The following is a 22936-nucleotide window of genomic DNA, read 5'->3' as shown; positions in this document are numbered from 1 at the left end:
GAGTTACTAGGATTGTCAACTACGCCAAGTCCTAGTTGAGCCTGTCATCTCAATTGGAATTTATTGGAGCACTGCTGTACACAACTCTGGCAAGAGCCTTCCTTCTACAACAGAAAGGTTGTCATGTTGATATCTGCAGTAGAAAGATTCCAAATGAGTCATCAGATGACAGCAATGGACATATTGAGGATGTTGAGCCACATGGCATCAATAGTCTGTTACTCCCTTAGCACATCTTCATATGAGGAGAGCCCAATGGACCCTCAGTTCACAGTGGCTACAGCTCACTCAGGATCTTAGAGACAGCATCCACATTAGGCGGCCGCATAGTGGCCTAGTGTCCTAGTGGCAGTGCAATTCCAATATGACCAGAGGCATACCTTTCCAAATTCCTCCAGTCTAAATTGTCCTGGCCATGGATGTGGTAGCCCTGGAGTGGAGAGCTCATGTAGAGGGGCTCCACATTCAAGGCTCTTGGTCTGTTAGGGAAAAGCTTCATCAGCTATACTTCCTGGAGCTAAAGGCAATTTGGTACGCTTTGAAGGCTTTCAGAGATCAGTTGTCCTATAAAGTGATCCTGGTCCATATGGACAACCAAGTAGGAATGCATTACATCAACAAGCAAGGAGGCATATAATTGTGCTTCCTGTGTAAGGATACTTTCTAGATCTGGAACTGGGCCATAAGAACATAAGAAATTGCCATACTGGGTCAAACCAAGAGTCCATCAAGCCCAGCATTCTGTTTTCAAAAGTGGCCAATCCAGGCTACAAGTACCTGCCAAGTACCAAAACACTAAGTAGATCCCATTCTACTGATGTTAGTAATAGCAGTGGCTATTCTCTAAGACAACTTGATTAATAGCAGTTAATGGACTTCACCTCCAAGAACTTATCCAAACCTTTTTAAAACCCAGCTAAACTAACTGCATCCTCTGGCAACAAATTCAAGAGCTTAATTATGCGTTGAGTGAAAAATATTTTTTTCCAATTAGTTTTAAATGTGCTACTTGCTGACTTAATGGAGTGCCCCCTAGTCCTCCTATTATCCGAAAGAGTAAATAACCGATTCACATTTACCCATTTTAGACCTCTCATGATTTTAAAGATCTCCATCATATCCCCCCTCAGCCGTCTCACATTTGATGGTCCTCGGGGTCATGATTGGAAGGTGAAGAGTATGCCTTGTGGACAAATTGAGTTGGGTCGGGTCCTGGAACCCTACAAAATAATCCCTGGATTGGGGGGGGGGGGGGAATTAGTAAACCAGATATTCTGTGAGTGGGGCATACCTGTTGGTAGATCTGTTTGTTTCTCTCAGAACAGGAAAGTCCTGCTGTTCTGTTCCTGGAAATGGATGCAAGGCAAACTAGCCTTGGACGCCTTTGCTCTTGATTGGAGTAAGGGCCTGCTGTACGCATATCCTCTGATTCCACTCATTGTGAAGACTTTGTTGAAGCTAAGAAGGGAACCATGATTCTCATCACCTCCTTTTGGCCAAGACCGATTTTATTCCTACTCCTGCATGAGTGTCTGTCAGGGTTCCAGTCAGGCTGGGGAATTCCTCAACTCTCATTACTCAGGATCGGGGGGCAATTGCACTAGGCCAGTGTCAGGTCCCTGGATTTCTCAGCCTGGATATTGAGAGAGTAACTCTGCAACCTCCCTGGATCTTTCAGGGGATGAGTCTTGTGTTCTGTTAGCTTCAAGGAAAGAATTCATGAGGAAGTCCTATGGACTAAAATGAAGGAGGTTTCCCGTGTAGTGTGGGTGAAAGGCTTTAGATCTTTTTCCTCTTTACAGAAATACTTCTACATTTGTCTTTACCTTTTACCTTTGTCCAAATCGGGACTTAAGACTCAGTAAAAGTGCATTTCAGTGCAATTGGCACCTATCACCAGCACCTCTGTACAGCCTTTAGTTATCTGATTGAAGCTGAACTTGCTTTATTTGAAGACTCCCATCAGTCTCTCACTATGTCTTAGGACCACAACCTGGTACTGACCCAACTGACGAAAGCGCCCTTTGAGCCACTGTGCTGTTGCAACCTGAAGTACCTGACCTGGAAGGTCAAATTTTTTGTGGCAGTGACTTCAGCACATAGTCAGTGAGCTCCAGGCTCTTGGAACTTATCCAACTTACACTAAGTTTTATCATGATAGGGTGGTTCTGTGTACCCATCCTAAGTTTCTGCCTAAGCTGGTGTCTGAATTTTATTAACTAGTCAGTTGTCCTTCCAACATTTTTTCCCAATCCACATGTCCACCCAGGTGAGTGAGCAGTAAAAGGTTTGGACTACAAGAGCCTCTTGGCCTTCTACCTGGAGCAGATTGAAGCCCATAGAAGGCCCACCCAGCTTTTTGTTTCTTTTGATACCAACAAACTGAGGATTACCATCACCAAATGCACTTTATCCTATTGGCTGGCAGATTTCATCTCCTATAATGCCCAGGTGGGTCTAAATCTGGTGGGCCATGTCAGTGCTCATAAGGACAGCGCCTTGGCAGCTTTCATAGCCCACCCAAGATGAATCTTCATGGAGAAAATCTGCAAACAGTGATGTGGAATTCTTGCCACACATTCACATCTCAATACTGTTTGGACAGGGGCTTCTAACATGACAGGTTCAGCCAGTCTGTCCTGTGGAATCTCTCTGAAGTACAAAACCCAACTCCATTCCCTCCTAGGGTCTGTTATTTTTGTTGCAATCTGTCCCTCATATAAGAAAAATGTAGAAGATAAAAGGGTAGTAATATTTACAATCAAAGCCAATCAATTATAAAACCCATAAAGAAATTTCTGCTAGCAACATTTATACTGAATGATGAACCTTCTTGAAAATTCAGATGATGCTACTTGAATATTCTTTGCTTTTGGGCCTTACCGTAGAAGCAGTCTTGTGCTTTTCCTCTAATGTTGCATATCAGTACTCTAGACCATAAAAGTCAGGGCCCGTATTGATTATTGCCTAAATCCAATTCTCGTTTTCCCCCACTGGTAAATTTGGGGAAGACTTGTAAATATTAAATTGATTAGCAAAGGTGTTGCTTTTGAATTTAGCATTTAGGGATGCGGTTTCTGTAGCCTTTTAAACTGAGGATTAGCAGTCTGTTCTGCCACTCCTGCATAAATCCTGAACTTTCTCTGCTTATAACTGCACTTCCTAGTGCTTTGTTTTGGTTATTCTTTTGAGTTAGTAGATGACTGCAGGCCAATTGGCCAACATGACAGCATGTTTGTGCTGAGTTCCTTTTCCCTTAGACTTTGCAAAGGTAATCAGACCTAGAACTCTGTGCTGGAATATAGCAAAACCCAAACTAAAAAAAAAAAAAAGCTGTTCCTGCTGACCAGTAGCCATATTGCCTATATTGCTTACATATGCCTATATTGTTGCGTCTTGGACTTTTGAAATAGGCTGTGAAGGAACCTGTTGGTTGCACACAGGGGTTCTGGTTCCTCAGGGCTTTGAATGACATCTCCCTTACAGAAAAAAGCTTCCTTGCCTTGGACACTGTATAGTGGGCTAGCATTTGTGGGAAATCTGAGGCCTAAGTCCAGATTCTGCAGATATGAAACAATTCTGTTTTACAGAAAATGTTGAATAGCTGGAACTAAGTGATGTCTTATTATAATCAGAACTGCTTCTAGCCCTCATTTTATAGTTCAAGTTGTACATGGAGGCTTTTGAAATTTTTTTTAACGTAATTTTTATTGAAGCAACACATTAGGAAGCTTTTGAAATTTTGATGCACGGATATCAAATATGAAATATTTGTGTGAATTAGACTACTTATTTATTGAACTTAATATACCTTGAGGCAGTCCAGTAGTAGTTTCAGGCCCTTGAGAATACTCATTATTAAACTCAATGCACTGATAGTGGTTTACCTCTTGCGTGAACCATTAACACAGTTCCAGAGCTACCACATTCATGAAGGTGATGTAATAAAAGCCTTCACAGTCCTCCCCTATTTAATTTCCTTGCTTTTCGCCCAAGTTATACAAACCCTATTCTCTATACTTGCTTCACCCATTTTATGTTTTCCAGGTTATTTCTTCCCTGTTCTTTGTTTTATCCAGGTTATTATTCCCTGTTCATTGTAAAACAAAACTTTGTCTATGTTATTTTGCTGGTTGTAATGTAAACCGAAGTGATAATTAATCTTGTTAATTGAACCTCGGTATATAAAAGTTATAAATAAATAAATAAAATAAATATACCGCCTGTAAAAACATATCCAAGTAGTTTTCAATAAAAATAATTACAGTACATCAGAACAGGCATAATTAAACATATAGCAAACGGCAAACAATATTTTGTTCTTATGTTCAATATTTTGTTCTTATGTTCAATATTATGTTCTTATGTTCAATATTATGTTCTTATTAGGCTCTTTAGAAGCTTTTGTCACATATAGAAATATAGACATAACACCAAAAAATGGAATTATGGATGTCTAGATTGTGGATGTCACAATGCTTGCTTTATTCTTCCACATGTTTATTTTAGAAATATGCCAAAACGTGCTGTTTAGGGATGTAAATGGATTCTGCAAAACTTCTCCCATTGTATAGTTTTCTGTGATTTAATTAGTGGCACATTATCAGGCCCATGTAATAATCTTGGCTAATAAAACGCATGCTAGTTTTCAGCACACATCTTTAATGCCAAGACTATAATATTTTTTTTAAACTTCCGATGCTAATGCATTGGGAGTTAAAAAAATAAAAAAAGTGAAATCCTGTAAAATGTACAAAAACATTTGTACCTGTTAGCACTGTGGTGTTCCCCCTTTTTCATTTGGGCATTCTGTAGGTAGGGATGCCCCTCTTGCGGGACTGCCATCCTGGTTGTTCTGGGAGAAAGCATCCTTGTTACAGATAGTTTTTGAGGACAGCAGGATGTCAGTCCTCATAAAACCCACCTGATTTACTTTGGAGTTGGCTTCTCCTTAGATAAGGAGAGCCTCTTCAGCCTAATTTTTTAGCTTAAATGCTGAAGGGAGGGCCCCCCCCCCCCTTGTTGGACACCTGGCATGCTGCACATACCAGTGAGACAACCAAAGTTCTAGAAACTTTTCACATTAAAGTTCTGGGCTAGGCTTCATCAGATTTCATCACCCACTTGTGAGCACTGACATATTGCTATCCTCAGAGAACACTTGTTACAAGTAAGCAACTCAGCATTTTGTTAAAGGTAGCCTATAGTTAGGGATTTCCTCACCTTTGACAACTTAACATCCTGTTTCTTTGGAAAAAGCATAAGTTACTTACCTGTTTCAAGTGTTCTCAACTGGATGTAAAGCCTTATAGTACCTAGGAGATGGCTTCTATTAACTAAATTAAAGAGTTGAGTAGAGTCCTGTGTAACAGCTGCAATTTGGGATAGTCCCACACATGTTTGGAAGAGCTTTTAAAATCTCTAGAAGCTGTGAACTCAAGCTATCGAATGTTGCTCTGCCCGATGACACCTGCTAAAGGTAAGTAACTGCTGCTTTACTGCATCATGGATGTTTGCATGTGTGTGATTGTGAAATGCTTTAGTAGAGCTCTGTAGTGGCAGAAAAAGTTACCATACATTTTCTGTAATGATCATACCCTCTACTCACACTTACATAGGCTATAGGATACATAGAAATAGTGCAGAAAGTAAACATCTGGTATCAGTCTCCTATGCAGGGGTTTTCAATATCATTTAGTGATCAGAAGCAGTATTTCCCCACGTTTTCCTGCCTTCAGAAAGTTTCCATTAGCACCTGTTTGTGTTGGCAATTAGAATGGTTTCCTTCTCCCTTGTTTTTATTCTTATATTTAAAACAGCAAATTAAAGATTTGTGGAGGTTTAATGAACCGGAAACACAATCCCTTATATATATATTTGTGTTATATATTTATTTTTCCAATTTAGAACTTCTTTCCATTGATGTGTTCAAAGTGAGAAACAGATAAAATAAATTAAGAATTATCAAAACAATCCCAAGATGGCATAGGATAAAAGAAAAATATCAAAGATAGATTAAAATCATGCAGCATAATGTTACCTTAGTATTCTTGACTATCCTCAGAGTCAACTCTTATATATCATCTCCATCTATATTCTCCAAATACTTGCTGTTAGCTGAACCCTTTACTTAGTATGTGCGCCTAAAAGTTATTATGTCCAAAGTGGATGCTACATTTTTGGTTTTCTGGAGTGTAAGGTAAATGGCATGTGTTGAAGAGCATGCCGTGCTATTGAACTACCTCCTAATTTGCATATGACATTCCATCATTTACATGCTAGTATGCTCTAATTTAGTGCCTACTTGCTATCATATTCTGACCCCAGCTCGACACATTTGCTTGGGCTTTAATGCATATCCCTCTGTTGTGGGTGCATAATATATGGCCTTAGCATGCACACTAAACTTTAGAGTATAGGCCCCCAAATCTTGAAAATAGGAAATATTTAGTTTACATAGTTATATCAGTATTGCTCTCCAAATCCCACATTACCATCTGAGTTTATGGCAGTTCTCCTTGAGCACTCGCTGTATTAATAATTCAAGCTTTGTACTACTACTCTATTTGTCTAATTTCTTTCCATGTCAGCATCGTTGATTTTAGATACACTGGGCCCAGGACTGAAACTGGGTCTCTCCCACCCCACTTTTTATGGATTCTCTCTCCTCCGTTCTCCTCCCTACCCCATCCCCACGGCCAATTCCAGAGTCATCTTCCTCTAGGGATCTAGATTCTGAAAAAGAAAAACAGTGACCTAACAGTCTTAAGTAACTATAGACCTGTTTCAAACTTGCCCATGATCTGCTTCGATGACAAAGAAATGCACCACACTGAAGGTGGAAGGAGGAGAAAAGAGAAATCAGGACAGGTTAGGTACTTTGCTGTTAGATGCACTATGCTTCTAAGACAAATTAATTATATATTCATTTCTTGCATTTTACTAATAAATATTATTCATTAAGATAAGAAGTTGTGAGTTATTACAGAAGGGCAGGCCTTCTGCCCGATCCTTTGAAATCCCGGAGTATGGCAGCGCTCTGGTAATGAACAGATCGCAAAATTAATAGAAAAAGCAGTACAAAAGCAACTAGCAGAACATCTAGACAACAATAACATACTCTTCCCATCACAACATGGCTTCAGAAAACACTATAGCACCGAAACGTTACTAATCTCTCTAACAGATACCGTACTTTGTGGATTTGACAGCGGAAAACACTACATCATGATACTGCTAGATCTGTCCGCAGCATTTGACACAGTAAACCATGACATACTATTGAAAAGACTAGAAGAAATTGGATTACAAAACAAAACAATTAAATGGTTCACATCCTACCTTAACAATAGATCTTATCAGGTACAGATAAAAAAACTCAATATCAGACAAAATCACACTAAAGACAGGAGTTCCCCAGGGTTCAGCACTCTCAGCAACTCTATTTAACATTTACATGCTCTCCCTCTGCCACCTACTGGTTGGGCTAGGGATCATACACTACATATATGCTGATGACATTCAATTCTACCAGTTGAAGAATCAATTGAAAAAACACTAAACTTTGCAATGTTATACCTAGACATAATTAAACAACTATTAAACCAAATGGAACTAGTAATCAACATTGAAAAAACAGAATTTATACATCTTGAATGAAAAAACATCGAAAGAATTCAAAATTTCATTCGATTTAAAAATGACAAATCAGTAGAGTTAACTGATAAAGCTAGAAACCTAGGAGTAATTATAGACACGGAACTGAGCCTTAAGCAACACATATCAATAAAAGCAAGAGAAGGCTACGCCAAACTAATGGTCCTTAAAAGACTAAAACCCTTATTAAATCAGGAACATTTTCATACAGTACTACAAGCATTAATATTTGCCAGCACGGACTACTGTAACACACTTTTCCTAGGATTACCATACACCGCTGCAAATACTACAGAACTCGGCTGCCAGAATACTTACTGGTAAAGGCAGAAGAGATCATATCACCCAGACACTTGCAGATTTACACTGGCTCCCAATAGAACAAAGAGTACAATTTAAAACACTATGCACAGTGCATAAACTAATAAATGACGAACATGCTGACTGGCTAAACACCGCATTACGATTACACGTTCCTCAAAGAAATCTCAGATCGGCCAATAAAGCTCTGCTAACCATACCCTCAGTCAAAACAGCAAAGTTGACCCAAGTTAGAGAAAGAGCACTATCTTTGGCAGGACCATTATTATGGAACTCATTACCCCTGGAATTAAGACTAATGAAGGAATTAAAACTCTTCAAAAAAGGCTTAAAAACATGGCTCTTCAAAAAAGCATTTCACAGTAAGGTAGCGGAATAACACATACACAAAGCAGGAAGTCACCAAGAAAAAGCTGAACTGCTTATTTTTTATTATTTTCTCACAATTAAGTATTAAATTAGAAAGACAGTTAATCGTAAATGGTAACCACACCCATTCCCCATTTAGAGTATATTATTGAACTATGTAACTGTATAATAATGGCACCCTATGGATAATTGAGAAACCACATATTTGTGCCTAACTGTAAACCGTTGTGATGGTGCACTACTAAACGACGGTATAGAAAAGTTTTAAATAAATAAATAAATCTTCATTTTCCATTTTTATTTTATTTTTCATGGAAATTTATCAGTTTATTATATCAATTGTTTGCCCATAAAAATGAGTCATTTATTTCCACTGATTTCTTCCGTTTTTGTTCTTGTTGTAATAAAGACTGATACATTCCTGGGAAAAATAAAGTAAAAAGTGAAAACAAAGGTCCCTGTCTTCAGCCTGCCTACTCCATGTCTACAGTCCTTGGGGTTTGTCTCCCTCCTACACCTCCCTTTCCAGTACTTTTCTCCCCACATCCATGACTTCATCCTCCTAACTTTTCCCATGGCCCCATGTACATTTACAGTATAACATTTTGTATACTCTGGGAATTTGTAAAAGATTTCATTCGAGGGATGCTTGCATTCCATTCTTGATGTTTAATACAGCTTTGACACAATTTGCTTGTAACTTGTAGACACATTTTAATAATGCAGTTTCACTTGCATTTGTACATTAATGGAGTATTCAGAGGTGACATTAACTAAATTTGTTTGATGGCAGTAGATTGTGCAGGAAGGGAGTTAGTCATATAGCAAGGTGAATATATACAAATGTGAATTAAATAAAAGCCTGCTACAAAGTTACTGGGAACATCGCTTGTGGGTCTGTTTTATAGATGTAACTACGGGATGTCAAATATCAGCTTGCCACACTGCTCTGTTACCATTGTTGTCCAAAATTAAACCTTGCTCAGCATTAGAGATAAGTAACCTCCTGCTGCTTGTCTTCAATTTGCAAGCAGTAGGAGAAAGTTCACAGATAGTAAATGTTCACTGCAGGCCAGTGTACTTCCATTTTGCAGTTGGCAAAGCAGCTACATGAATTGACAGCAGTTTTCTAAGCAGAAAAATAAATATAGCACAGCTTTACAATTTTGTCAACAGGGAGCATCATTAACACTTGACACTGCAGAGTCAGAATTTTCTGGGTTCTACATGTAAAACACATTAATGTTCAAAACAAGAGTTCTAAACCTTGCCGGTCTTATATACAACAAAGATATATCATGTTGCCATGTCCATAACAGAGAAAGGCTAAATGATATGCCAATTTCTCATAAACCTTCAGGTGATCACCATGGCCTCAGTCTTAGCTTTCACCAAGGTGCCATCTACTTTGACGTGTTTGTCTTATCATTTCCTACCCATATATACATGGTATAAAGCTTTTACAATGAAGCACATAAAATGTTTTTTTAAACACTATTGTACTAATTCCTGTTATGCAGTTACTTCTGATTTGACTTCTCTATATTTCTTGAATGTTTCCTTTCGTACACTAGAATGAGCTTGTTTACTTTCCTTTTTTTTTTTGGAAGGGTCATGTGTGTACTTGTGGATCAGATCACAAGCCTTGTATTTTTTCTAAAGCTAAACAGATGTTTAGGGAGATTAACACTCAACCCCTTCTTCCTACCCTGACTATTAGCTTCCAGAGTTAGTACTTAATCCTTTCAGTAACCATTTTTTTTTCACTTTGGTAGTATCCATATTGGAATTCCAGAAAAGATACCACATCATAATAAAGGAATTGTTTTAATTCTTGCTATCTAGTAAACCACCATCCCTTGTTAGTAACACAGTGTCCCAATTAAGGAACCCACTGAAATGTATTGTATGGAATTGTTTCCTAAAGAAGTATTTGTATGTTTTGTTTGTTTTTGTTTTGTTTTTTTTAAATCATTTTTATTGTGCAAGACAGAACACTGCCATAATCAGAATAGGAGAACACAATATGCAATCCAGTCATTTACAGACAATTGAAAACCATATTCAACATAAACACAAAATAAAAGTAAAATATTCCTCGGTCGCAGGTTAAAGACATATTGTATCATAGATCCCTTACAACCTTGCAGCTTCCCATGTGACCATGCTGAGTTTTAATATAAATGTCTACCATATCAGCATATCAACATTACCCCTCTTCCTCTATACTATCTGTCTCCAAACCCCTAGGGGTTTCTCCATCCCTGGACATCCACTCACCAACACATTATACATACCTGTGTCAACCTACACTTTCACACCTCCATGCATATTGCATCTCTCTCATTCCCCACCCCCCAACATTGTATCCAAAAGCATTGCCCCTTCCCAGTTAAGTATCAACAAGTACACCCATCTTTATGTCCATGTGCCAAAACTGAGTCTTTCAATTTAGCTGGCAAATATTTGAGAAAATTGGACTATGAGCATTTATGTTCCTCAGAAATCTTAAGTTTATCAAATTTTACATTAATCCAGTCCACCATTTTACATTACCATGTGTAGATGGTAAGCAGAAGATCCTTAATCCAGGTTACCAAAATACTTTTGCATGCTACCACCAATGCTAAAGCGATGAAGCACTCCATCCCTACTGTCATTCCTGGTATCTTAGAAATATTTCCCAAAAGCATTATTTCAGCTCTTAGTGGTAATGAGCATGAATGACCTGCCGAATCTGATCCCAAAATTGTTGGATCTTATAACAGAAAAAGAAACTATGCAGCATAGTCTCATTATAATGACATCTAGAACAAATAGATGAGGAGACCAGTTTCATATATCATCTCCATAATTCTCCCCAATATATATTATGCAAGATCTTGAGCTGCATTTCCCACAAAGTCATCTCAGTATATACTTTGTGTAGCCCCTGACAAATCTTTCCCATCTCCTCCGGAGCAATGACAGTTCACAACTCTGTACTCCAAAAACTGCTCAGTTAATATCATTTGTTCATTTGGCATTGTTGCTTACATAGCAATGTCCATTGAGAGATTTAATTTTTGGATTCTCCTATACTTTGTATCGTGTCTGCTAACACAGTTTCATATTGAAAATCTTCTAAGAACCATTTACATGAATCCTAATAGTGTCACACTTGAAGAAATGCAAAATGTTGAGTATGGGGAATCCCAAATCAAGTCTGCAGATCTTGAAAGGAGCACCAGACCAATTGATCATCATCTGTTTTGTGCACCAGCACACAGTACAGCTTGCTGCTGCCCATTTCTGAAAGATAGCTTTATATTCTATTCCCAGCTGGAAAGCCTTATTACCTTAGCAAAAATTTTGATTCAAATTTTGTCCCCCACTTTCTAAACCATCACCATGCTTTGACTGCCCACATTAAGACATTATGACTTCCAAGCTTTTTCATTGATAGCATCTTATCATAAGGAATATACAGTGGTGCCTATGGGGTCATCAAAGAAGTAATCATACCTTTTTCACAAAATTTGTATTTATTAGTAAGCCATTCCCCAATAAAGTGCAACTGGTGTGCTGCATTACAAAGTTGAAAATTAGGGAAATCAATCCCTCCATTCTCCTTGTTATGCATCAGCTTCTGAAAGCCAATTCTGGCCCTTTTACCCCACCATATATAGAAACATAGAAATGACGGCAGAAAAAGACCAATCGGCCCATCCACACATAATTTTCCATACTTAGCTGTTTCACCGACCACCAAGTTCAGGGCCTTTGTTGGTAACTGATTCAAATTTCCTGCCACCCCCTGCCATTGATGCAGAGAGAGTAATGTTGGAGTTGCATCAAAGGTGAGATAAGGCTTAATGGTTAAGGGTAGTAACCGCCACATCAAGCAAGTTACCCCGATGTTTGTTATTTGTCATATATTTGTCATATATATAAAATGTATAATTGCTGATTTGATAATCGCTAAATCTTTCGAGTGAAGCCAGCATGGCACCATATGCAGTCTATACAGTATTTTCGGTAAAATCATCATCTTTAGGAGTGCCATAAGAAAAAGAGGCAAATCCTTCCAAGTTTGCAGTTGAGTATGCATTGCCACAATAGCCTCAGACTTTTCACAAGTGATTTTTAGCTCAGCAATTTTTTGAAATTGTTGAAATATTTCTCTAATTTTGGGAATACTCATATATATCATTGCCAATCAGCAAAATATCATCTGCAAACATTGTAATTTTCATCTCTATCTCTGCGACCCATAAACCTCAAAAGATGGTTTCCTTATGTAATGCGGGGAAAGGTAGCCTTGCCAAATACCCCTCCCCACCTGAAAACTCCTGGACATAGAGCCATTAATAAGTATTCTAGCTGATGAATTGCTGTAAAGTGCTCTAAGCCAGTGCACAATAAGCCCATGAAAACCCATGTTTCCCAAAGCCCAAAACATATAATACCATATTAAGGAATCAAAGGCCTCCTTTGTATCTAGACTTAAAACTATATCTTTCTTATTGTGACTCTGTGACAATGCTGCTTTCAGCCTACATACATTTTTTTATACCATCTACCACGTACAAAACTGTTTGATCCTCCACTACAAGCAGCGGGAGCACCTCACTAATACATGATGCTAAAATAGAGGCTAGCCACTTACGATTCTCATTAATTAAGGAGATGGGTCTATACGATTTAACCTCAGATGGGTCTTTACCTTTTTTTTGGAAGGACAGTTATCAAAGACTGATTCATATCAGCCACTATTGTTCCTGTCTCCAGTATTGAATTATAAAATCTTGCCAAGATTTTTAGAAGTCCATACTGCAGGATTTTATAGTACTCAGAACCCAGGCCATCCATGCCAGCAGTTTTCCCTAGTTTTAACGTACTAATCGCCCCAGCAACTTCAAAGCCCATAATAGATCTAGTCAAGGCTTCCAGATGTAGCTGTGAAAGTGCTGGCCAGTCAAATGCTTCGAAAAATGCCTACCTGGCCTGCAAATCCAGCTCCTGCTAACTATCGGGCCAATACAGTAAAAATCGCGGGAGAGCGGACGCTCGCCCACTCTCCTGTGCACGCGATTTAGTAAATTAATTCATTTAAATTAGGGCCCAAGGTAAAAAGAGGCGCTAGGGACACTAGCACGTCCCTAGCGCCTCTTTTTGGACAGGAGCAGCGGCTGTCAGCGGGTTTGACTGCCAATGCTCAATTTTGCCGGCGTCTGTTCTCAAACCCGCTGACAGCCACGAGTTCGGAAACCGGACACCGGCAAAATTGAGCGTCTGGTTTTCAAGCCGTGGACCCATTTAAAATTTTTTTTTTTTTAAATTTTTAACTGCTTGTAACTTTTGGGACCTCCGACTTAATATCGCCATGATATTAAGTCGGAGGGTGTACAGAAATGTACACTTTCCCGGTGCCGAGAGAAATTAATGCTAATTTCTGAAAGTAAAATGTGTGGCTTGGCTGCACATTTTACTTTCTGAATCGCACGGACATAACTAATAGGGCCATCATCATGCATTTGCATGTTGCGGGCGCTTTTAGTTACGGGGGGGGTTGGACGCGCATTTTCGGCGCGCTATTACCCCTTACTGAATAAGGGGTAAAGCTAGCGCGTCGAAAACGCGGATTAAAGTGCGCTCCGCCAGAGCGCACTGTACTGTATCGGCATGTTTATAATGACTGAAAAAAGAATAGGAAACATCCTTCTATATCTTTAGCAGTGCACTTTTGCTGACCTGCATCATCCTTTACACCTGCAATTTTCACCAAGTTGACAAGAGATTTACTAGCTTTGTCGTATTTGTACAACTTGTATTAGAAAAATGTAAGAGATTTCCTTGCTCTCTGAAATAAATTATTCAAAGCGTCACGAGTTTGCACCCACACTTGATTGTCGTCTTCGAGTAAGGAATTGGCAAATTTACCCTGAGCTACCTGAACAAGACGTGATAAGCGAAGAATTTCTGCAACCCTAATTTTATTTTTCTTGGCAACATTTATTTATTTATTTATTTAGAATTTTTATATACCGACATTCTTGATACAATATCAAATCAAATCGGTTTCCAATATAACAAAAACAGTCGCTGTTGAGGCGTTACATTTAACATAAGCTATACTATGTCCTCTTATGACTGCCTTATTAGCTTCCCACACTATGGCAGGCCTTTTTTGGTCATTATTTTATTTATTTATTTATTTAAAGCTTTTCTATACCGGCATTCATGATGCAATCATATCATGCCGGTTTACATATAACAAGGGGTGCAATAACTTTCTTTTAACCAGTGTCGAGGAAGTAAAAAGTTACAATATAACAAGGTTGTTGAAACTGGGAAGGAAAGAGACAGGGAAAGACAAGAATTATATAATCTTTACAGAGGTAGCTTATTTACATTGTGCCGTAATGTCCCTTAATGGAAATTATTTACATTGTGCAGAAGTGTCTCTCAATTGTGCAGTAAGGTCTCTCCATGGGTGTTACCGTAGGTTCTCTCCTTGCCGTAGGATCTCCCCCTGGCTATTATCATTATCATTAAAAGCTAATATATTATCATTAAAATATTAAAATATTAAATATAAATATTAAAATATATTATCATTAAAAGCTACATAATCTGCCCAGTTAGCATGCAAATAGTCATGGAAATTTTGATCCTGAAATAAACCAGGACTCATTCTCCAATTCCTTGCCCTACCATCCCTATCCCCTATCTTCAGACCCAGCATTATGGAAGCATGATCAATATGGAAATTGCCTCAATTACCACTGAAAAAGAGTCTTCTGAGATCAATAGGTAATCCAATAGTTAAAAACATTAATGGGGATTTGAATAAAACATAAATCATACTCCCCACGATGTAGGGTTTATGAGATACCCACTAACCCCAGTTCCGCATTCATAAAATTAACATCCATTTTTCCTTAGGTAAGTTTGTACTCCTTTGGAGGTTTACAATCTATCTTGCGATTTGCAACTGTATTGGAATCCCCTCCCACAATCAGTTTATAGACAGAAAAACGCAGCAATGCAGTCACCAATTCTTAAAAAAACAAAAAACCATGAGAATAGGCATTAGATAGATATTACAGAAACCCAATTTTTGTCCAGAGTTCCAGAAATCATATCATCTGCCTCCTTATTCTATAAGTTGATGATCTAATTGAAAATGTCTGTCTCTGGATAAAAATTGCTACCCCCCTTTGCCTGTGTGTGTATGATGAAAAATAACACTGCCCCACCCAATCTCTCTTTAATTTAGTGTGTTTCTGAAGCATGACCACGTGTGATTTTTGCCTTTTAAACATATCCAGCAATTTTTTCTAATTAATTGGGGAATGGATCCCATCTAAGTTTAAAGTATATACATTCACATTAACCATAATCACCTGGACTCCAAAAAATATGACATCTCCGTTAACACGGAACCGAGTGAATAGCAAAATAGAATACCCGAGTACTGCATAAACCGTCCAAACCTAAGTTTCCAGTGGCCTGTACTGTGAGCAATACCTGGGAATGCATATTCAACTCTCAGTCCCCCTCAAGATCCACAACACCCACAGAAGCATATTGACTCATAAACGCCATTCACAACTCCCCCCCCCCCCCCCCCAATCATATCTCATATTCCCCCTTGCTCTCCAAGGGATCACACCCCCAACCACTCTCTTGCCTGTTCAGGGGTATATCTGTGCTAATTCCCTCCATTATAGTACAGTGCAATTATTTTTTCCAGTTATAACTGACATGAAGCCATAATCCTGTACCTCCAGGCACTGCGAGTGATCTTGTAAAAACTATAACTGTTATTGCCAAGTTGTTGAGCCATGGCGCTGAGAGAGAAAAAAAAACCTCACAGAAAATAACATAACTCTCAAACAAAGAATAATAATCAGCCAACAGCTTAAAGACTCAGATCCATTTCAGTCTTCATGATAACATTGGTATGATATAAAACTACATCAAAAGAGCCACTCGGCTTGTTAATGTGCCCCTTCGTCACATCGTTGTCCAATATTGCCCTGTAGCTAAAAGATGAAAAGAAAAAAAATCAGAGGCAAAAATATCAGAAAATCCTTAACTTTCACAGCATTAACTAACATCCAACACTGCAGAACTTGAACAGTGTCCTCTATCGACCTGGCAGTCATCCTCCATGTCCCATGTTCATCCGGCCACGTTAATTTGCTGCAAAAACTCCAGCACTGCTGCTATCTCCGTGGAAAAACTGTGTGACACCTTCATGATGGACCCTCAATTTTGCTGGTTATAATAAATCAAATCATATGCTCTTTTGATGACATACAGAGCAAACTTGTGCCATACTTTTGTGCAGCGAATACTACATGCTGTGAGAAATCATTAAACAGCAGTAACCTATGGCCATTATATTCCAGGACACCTCACTTATGATATGCCTGCAGCAGTCGGACCTTACGTGTCCAATTGAGGATACGCCCGATAACCAGCCTTGGCATTGCATTTTGATCTCTCTGCAGGCCGATTCTATGAGCATATTCACACTAAAGAGAAATCATGGCCACTGAGGCTTAATTCACGTAGCAACCACACTTCAAAAATATCAGTGAGCTCCGACTCCTTTATTGTCTCTGGCAGCCCAAGTACATGGAGATTATTTCTGCAGCCACGATTCTCTTACTCCTCTATTTGCTCTGTCAGGTGACAATTATGAGTCTGTAGTGCTGCAACTTGCTGTTCCATCTGTGCCATCCGATCCTCATGGTCAGATAGTGTCTGCTCAGCCACATCCAGCTGCCGAACTTGAGTCTCAATATTCCTTTTAATCTCATCCATTTCAGACTGCAGCTTAACTAACCTCTCCGCTAGGGCCACAGATATTGTGTTAGAAATTTTCAACAGCATGTCTTCCTACATCACCACCACCGGTTTCTCACTGTTGTTTGGAGTGGCCTGTGTCACTTCTCCCACGCGTGGCTTTTCTCGGATGTTGCGCTGCAGTTTATTTTTTTTATTTAAAAATTTTTCTATACCGTCGTTTAGTAATATACCATCACAAAGGTTTACATTTCGGCACGAAATAGGTTGGTTTGGTTTCTGTTATCCATGGTGTGCCAATATTTTACGGTTACATAGTTCAGTTTGGATCTCATAGCCTTGTAAATACTCTTACAAGAATAATGAAATCCCCTTCTTCAAAAGCTCACATCAAGTCACCACTTGCTGCACTTTAAAATTTAGAACCCCAGTTAAATGTTTAGAATGGAGGGAATCAGCCAGGAGCGCTCTCCCTGTGCGACCAGTCAGCCGGCGGCCATAACCGGAAATCAGACATATTTGTATTGAGCAGCAATTAAAATGAATTATTAAGCAGAGTATATTCCATATAAATACAGATCCAATGCAAGGTTATTAGGAGCTGTAGGTGAACCTTACAGGTTTGTGCCTCCCCAATGACCCTCACCACACACAATTAAACATTATGCATTTACAATAACAGATTTTGTATGAAAAGGACATTAAAAGGACAGTCTTCTGAGATATAAATATCACTTACAGCATGATATATACTTATATTTACATGCACTGCTGTGGTGCCAACCAGAAAATCCTACAAAACAGCACTTGAAACTTAGATGGTATTAGGCCCATTGTAATGTGTGGTGTATGTAGGCTTGGTCCTCAGAAAGCAATGAGTAATCTGAATTGCAACTACAATATAGTAAACCTCTTATACCAAAACAGCATTAACTGCCAACACTCAAATAACAACAGCCCTGCCTATGAAAAGACAACTCTGCAAATATTACACCAGGCCCTAAAATAATAATACATCTCCTGTTAGGAAAACAGAACAAGCCAGGTTACTGTGATGACGGTCATCCATAGATTGAATCTTCTGCCTATACCAGCCATCCTCCCCTTGGGTTGAGCCCTCAGGAACTGTTGGCCAGGGTAATGGGTAACAAGGGGCTGAAGTACACCAGGAAACTAGGAACAAGAAAGTAGTCAAGAAATGCTGAAGGTAAGGCCAGAAAGTAGTGATGTCTTCTGAAGAAAAGGAACTGGAAAAGAGCCAGAATAAGAGGACCACAAATTAGGACCATGCTCTGGCAATGACTGACACAAACTTGAGTACAAAAGCATATCTAGGCAGATAATAAGATGGCCATTGGAAGGAAGTGACTGAATAGATACTCCATGTGGCAAGCTACCCTACGAATGTAAGACCATACAGGTCCGCAAACCATGTTCTAAAGATGACCTCACTAATGCCCTCAATAGAGAACTGCACAACCTCGATCTGTCAGACACTAACAAAGCAATCGCATCTTGGAACTCACTAACCAACAACATTGCCAGCGAAATATGCCCATTACGCACAAAGAAAATCAACCACCACAGCTTAACAAAAAAACCATGGTACACACCTGAATTGAAAATGATGAAACGTGCCCTCAGAAAATTAGAGAGGGAATGGCGCAATGACCCCTCACTCACACGTCTCAATGCTTATAGAGTATCCCTTTGCAAATACCGTGAGCAAACCCACAACACAAAAAAAAGACTATCATGCAAAAAGAATACATGACCTACAATTTAACTCAAACGCTGTCTTTGCATATGTAGCTGAAATGACTAAAATCAATACCTCACCCAATAATGACAATGACGCCGGAAATAAAAGTGACGAACTAGCCAAATACTTTCATGAAAAAATAGCTAAAATCATGACACGTTTCCCATGCAACAACCTTCCAACTAAACCCATTCCTCAAAACCCACTTGCTACCTTCAACTCTTTTGAACCCACTGCCTCCTTAGAAATTGAAAATACTATTAAGAAAATGAAACCTGCCAAACACCCCAGTGACACCATACCTACAAAACATCTATTGTCTATCCCAGAAATTATAGCACCTCACATTGCTAACATTCAGGTCGATACTCTAAGGCCGCGGTAGAAACAGTGCGGCAGTGCCGGGTGCACCCGCGGTTGCCGCACGCACAGTGCAGCTCGCCTACCGCTCGATCCCGTATGCAAATAGCTTGCAAATGCAAGCTGCGTCTAGGAAGCATCCCTGAAGCGTTAGACCCGCGCAACCCATTTTACTGTATAGAGCGCCTATACAGTGTCCTGGGTGCGCGGGCCTAACGCTTCACGGCCACGCTGGTATCTGTCATTTCAAATGACATCTGAAATGACAGGTACCAGGAAGTGGACGGTTCTTCTACGCTCGGGATTGCCAGTTCTATCTCCCCTCCTCCTGAATCAAGGCGCGTAAAGCAGCCTTGCTTCGGGAGGAGGAGAGAGAGAACTGGCAATGTAAATGTATGTATTTATTTATTTAACAGTTTTATATACCGACCTTCATAGTAAATAACCATATCGGATCGGTTTACAATTAACAAGAATAAAACTGGGGTAACTATTCAAGTAAACGAAAGATAAACAGTAGGTAGGAATGAGTCAAAGCTACAATCAACAGGGAAGAGAACTTGGAAGCTTGCAACAAGCTGGAAAGAAGATAAGGCAGGAAATAAATATGAAGTGATACCATAGGGCGTACGGGTTAAAGCTTAATGGTGCTTTAACCTGGGAGAGTCAGAGTCCATTCGTGAGTATAATCACCGTAACGGGTAAGCGTGAAGGACAACTAGTGATTGTCTGGTGGGTCGGCGAAGGCTTGGTGAAAGAGCCAGGTTTTAAGTCTTTTTCTAAAAGTTAACAGGCAAGGCTCCACTCTGAGACTTGAAGGGATGCTATTCCAGATAGATGGGCCAGCTATCGAAAAAGCTCTGTCTTTGGTCATCGAGAGGCGTGAAGCTTTAGTAGGGGGAAATTTCAGGGTGCCTTTGAGAATATCTCTATTTATTTTATTTATTTAAAAACTTTTATATACCGGTATTAGTATGCATACATCATACCGGTTTACAATGTAACTTTAAAGGTAGAAATTACAATGAACAGGGAGGGCGAACAAGGAGGAGTATACAAAGAGCAGGAGGTGGAGGAATTAAAGCAATAAATAAAAACTGCAACGGACTATTTACAGGAATATACAAGGCGTAGGCAAGATACTTGCAGAAGTCTGTGTACTCTCTAGTTGGTCTGTTAGAGGAATGGAGTTTGAATGGGATTTCCAGGTCGAGTTGAAGATGATGATGGATAGTTTTATGAATTACGGTGATTGATTTGTATAGAATTCTGAAATTAACTGGTAACCAGTGTAGGTTCCTGAGGATGGGAGAGATGTGTTCGCTGCGGCTGGTACTGGTCAGCAATCTCGCAGCCGCATTTTGTAACATCTGCAGTGGTTTGGTAGTGGATTTGTGAAGGCCTAGGAAAAGGGCACTGCAGTAGTCTATTTTGGCGAACAGTAGCACTTGGAGGATTGTCCTGAAGTCGTGGAAGAATGAGTGGTTTAAGTCATTTTAGAATCTGTAATCTGAAGAAACAGTCTTTGGAGGTTGTGTTGACCATTTTCTTAAGGTTTAGACGATTGTCTAGTATTACCCCAAGGTCTCTAACCTGCTTGCAAGTAATGTGAGAGATGTGTGGAGATGGTGGGGAGATATTGATTTCGTTTGAGGATATGTGGAGCAGCTCTGTCTTGGAGGCATTAAGAACCAGGTTTAAACTGTTGAGTAGATTAGTGATGGATAGAAGGCAGTTGTTCCAATGGGCGAGCGCTTTTGAGATGTAAAGCATCGGCGAGACGAACTGCGGCCCCCCATCTTCTTGCAGCCCCCCTTCGGCAGCCCCCCTTCGTCCCCCCATCGGCGGAGACGGCAGTGTAAAACGAGACGGACCGCGACGCAAGGAGAGGAGGAGAGAGAATGCGCAACTTACTCCAGCCAGCCCTCCTCCGGACAGAGACTCCTCTGCCTCCCAACTGCCGACGAAGATGGACGCCTGAATGGGTAGGCCCCTTGTGCAATTTGACCTCAAGGCGTGACGTCACGACGTTTGGCGTCACGGCATGCGATGTCACGCCTTGAGGTCAAATTGCACGAGGGGCCTACCCGTTCGGGCGTCCATCTTCGCCGGCAGCTGAGAGGCAGAGGAGCCGCTGTCCGGAGGAGGGCTGGCTGGAGTAAGTTGCATCTTCTCTCCTCCTCTCCTTGCGCCGCGGTCCGTCTCGCTTACAGTGCCGTCTCCGCCGAAGGTCCGCCGCTGTCAAATTGCACGAGGGGCCTACCCGTTCGGGCGTCCATCTTCGGAGGCAGCTGGGAGGCAGAGGAGCCGCTGTCCTGAGGAGGGCTGGCTGGAGTAAATTGCGTCTTCTCTCCTCCTCTCCTTGCGCCGCGGTCCGTCTCGCTTTACACTGCCGTCTCCGCCGAAGGGGGGCTGCCAAAGTGGGGCCGCATTGGATTTTTTTTTTCGCTTTTTTTTGCTTCGGGAGGAGAGAGAGGACTGGGGCTACCCCGGAGACCGGCACCCATGGACGCGGCCAGGGCAGGTGAGCGGGGGTTGGGGGAAAGTTTGCCGCCTACCCTTACTCCTGCCTCTAACGCAGGGGTAGGGGTAGGCGGTAAACTAACAGGTTAAACGCGCGGCAAATCGGCAGGGTAAAAAAGCAATAGTCGGGGCACGCGTTACTGTATGGGGAGGGAATAGCTAATCAATCGTTTGCATGTAATATACATGCCGTGTGCGGAAGGGGTTACCCAGTGAGTTAAGAATGGGTTAAAGGGGGATACTGTATCGCGGGAAGGGCTAACGCAGCCGAAAAGTAAGTAGAAAGCGGGTTAGGAGCAGGGTAACCGTGGCCGCACTTTACTGTATCGACCTGTTAGTCAACTGCTTCCTTGCCGCTGGTGAAGTCCCAACAGTGCTTAAACAAGCCATCATCAAACCTATCCTAAAAAAGCCCAAAGCCGATGCCAATAACCTGGCCAACTACCGACCCATTTCCAACCTACCTTTCTTGGCAAAAATTCTTGAAAAAATTGTCAACACGCAGCTCACTGACCATTTAGAAAAACATGAATTCCTCTTACCTGCACAATTTGGTTTTCGTAAGCACTGAAACCCTACTTATCTCCCTCACTAATCACTTCCTCACTGGGATTGACAAAGGACAATCTTACCTCCTAGCCATGCTTGACATATCGGCCGCATTTGACACCATTAATCACAATATTCTCATCACCAGACTTAAAGAAATAGGCATAACTGATACCCCTCTACATTGGTTTGAATCTTACCTGCATGGTAGACAATATAAAGTCAACTTTGGAAATAATGATTCACAACTATATAATATAAGCCACAGAGTACCGCAAGGATCCGCCCTGTCCTCCACACTCTTTAATATATACATCCTTCCCCTCTGTCACCTCCTGACGGAACTTGGCCTCATGTACTTCATTTACGCTGATGATGTATAAATCATCATCCCCATCGCTGACACCCTTAGCAATGCCCTCAAGATATGGGACACAGCTCTTGCAACTATCAGCTCATTCCTTACAAGCATCAACCTTGCCATAAACCCTGATAAAACGGAAATCATTTATTTATTTTTTATTTATTTTAATTTTTTCTATACCAGCATTCGTGATAATATCACATCAAGCCGGTTTACAATAAACAATGGGTGAT

General features: G+C 40.4%; 1 protein-coding gene across 11 annotated transcripts in view; it reads left to right on the top strand.

Moving 5' to 3' along the window:
* The window catches only part of BTRC (beta-transducin repeat containing E3 ubiquitin protein ligase), a 545063-nt gene that overhangs the window by 504616 nt on the left and 17511 nt on the right, over window positions 1-22936 (top strand). The window lies entirely within an intron of this gene.

This window comes from Rhinatrema bivittatum, chromosome 7 (assembly GCF_901001135.1).
Source record: "Rhinatrema bivittatum chromosome 7, aRhiBiv1.1, whole genome shotgun sequence".
Taxonomy (NCBI): domain Eukaryota; kingdom Metazoa; phylum Chordata; class Amphibia; order Gymnophiona; family Rhinatrematidae; genus Rhinatrema; species Rhinatrema bivittatum.
The sequence above is the reverse complement of the archived record's forward strand: the minus strand, read 5'-3'. Positions and strand labels throughout refer to the sequence as shown.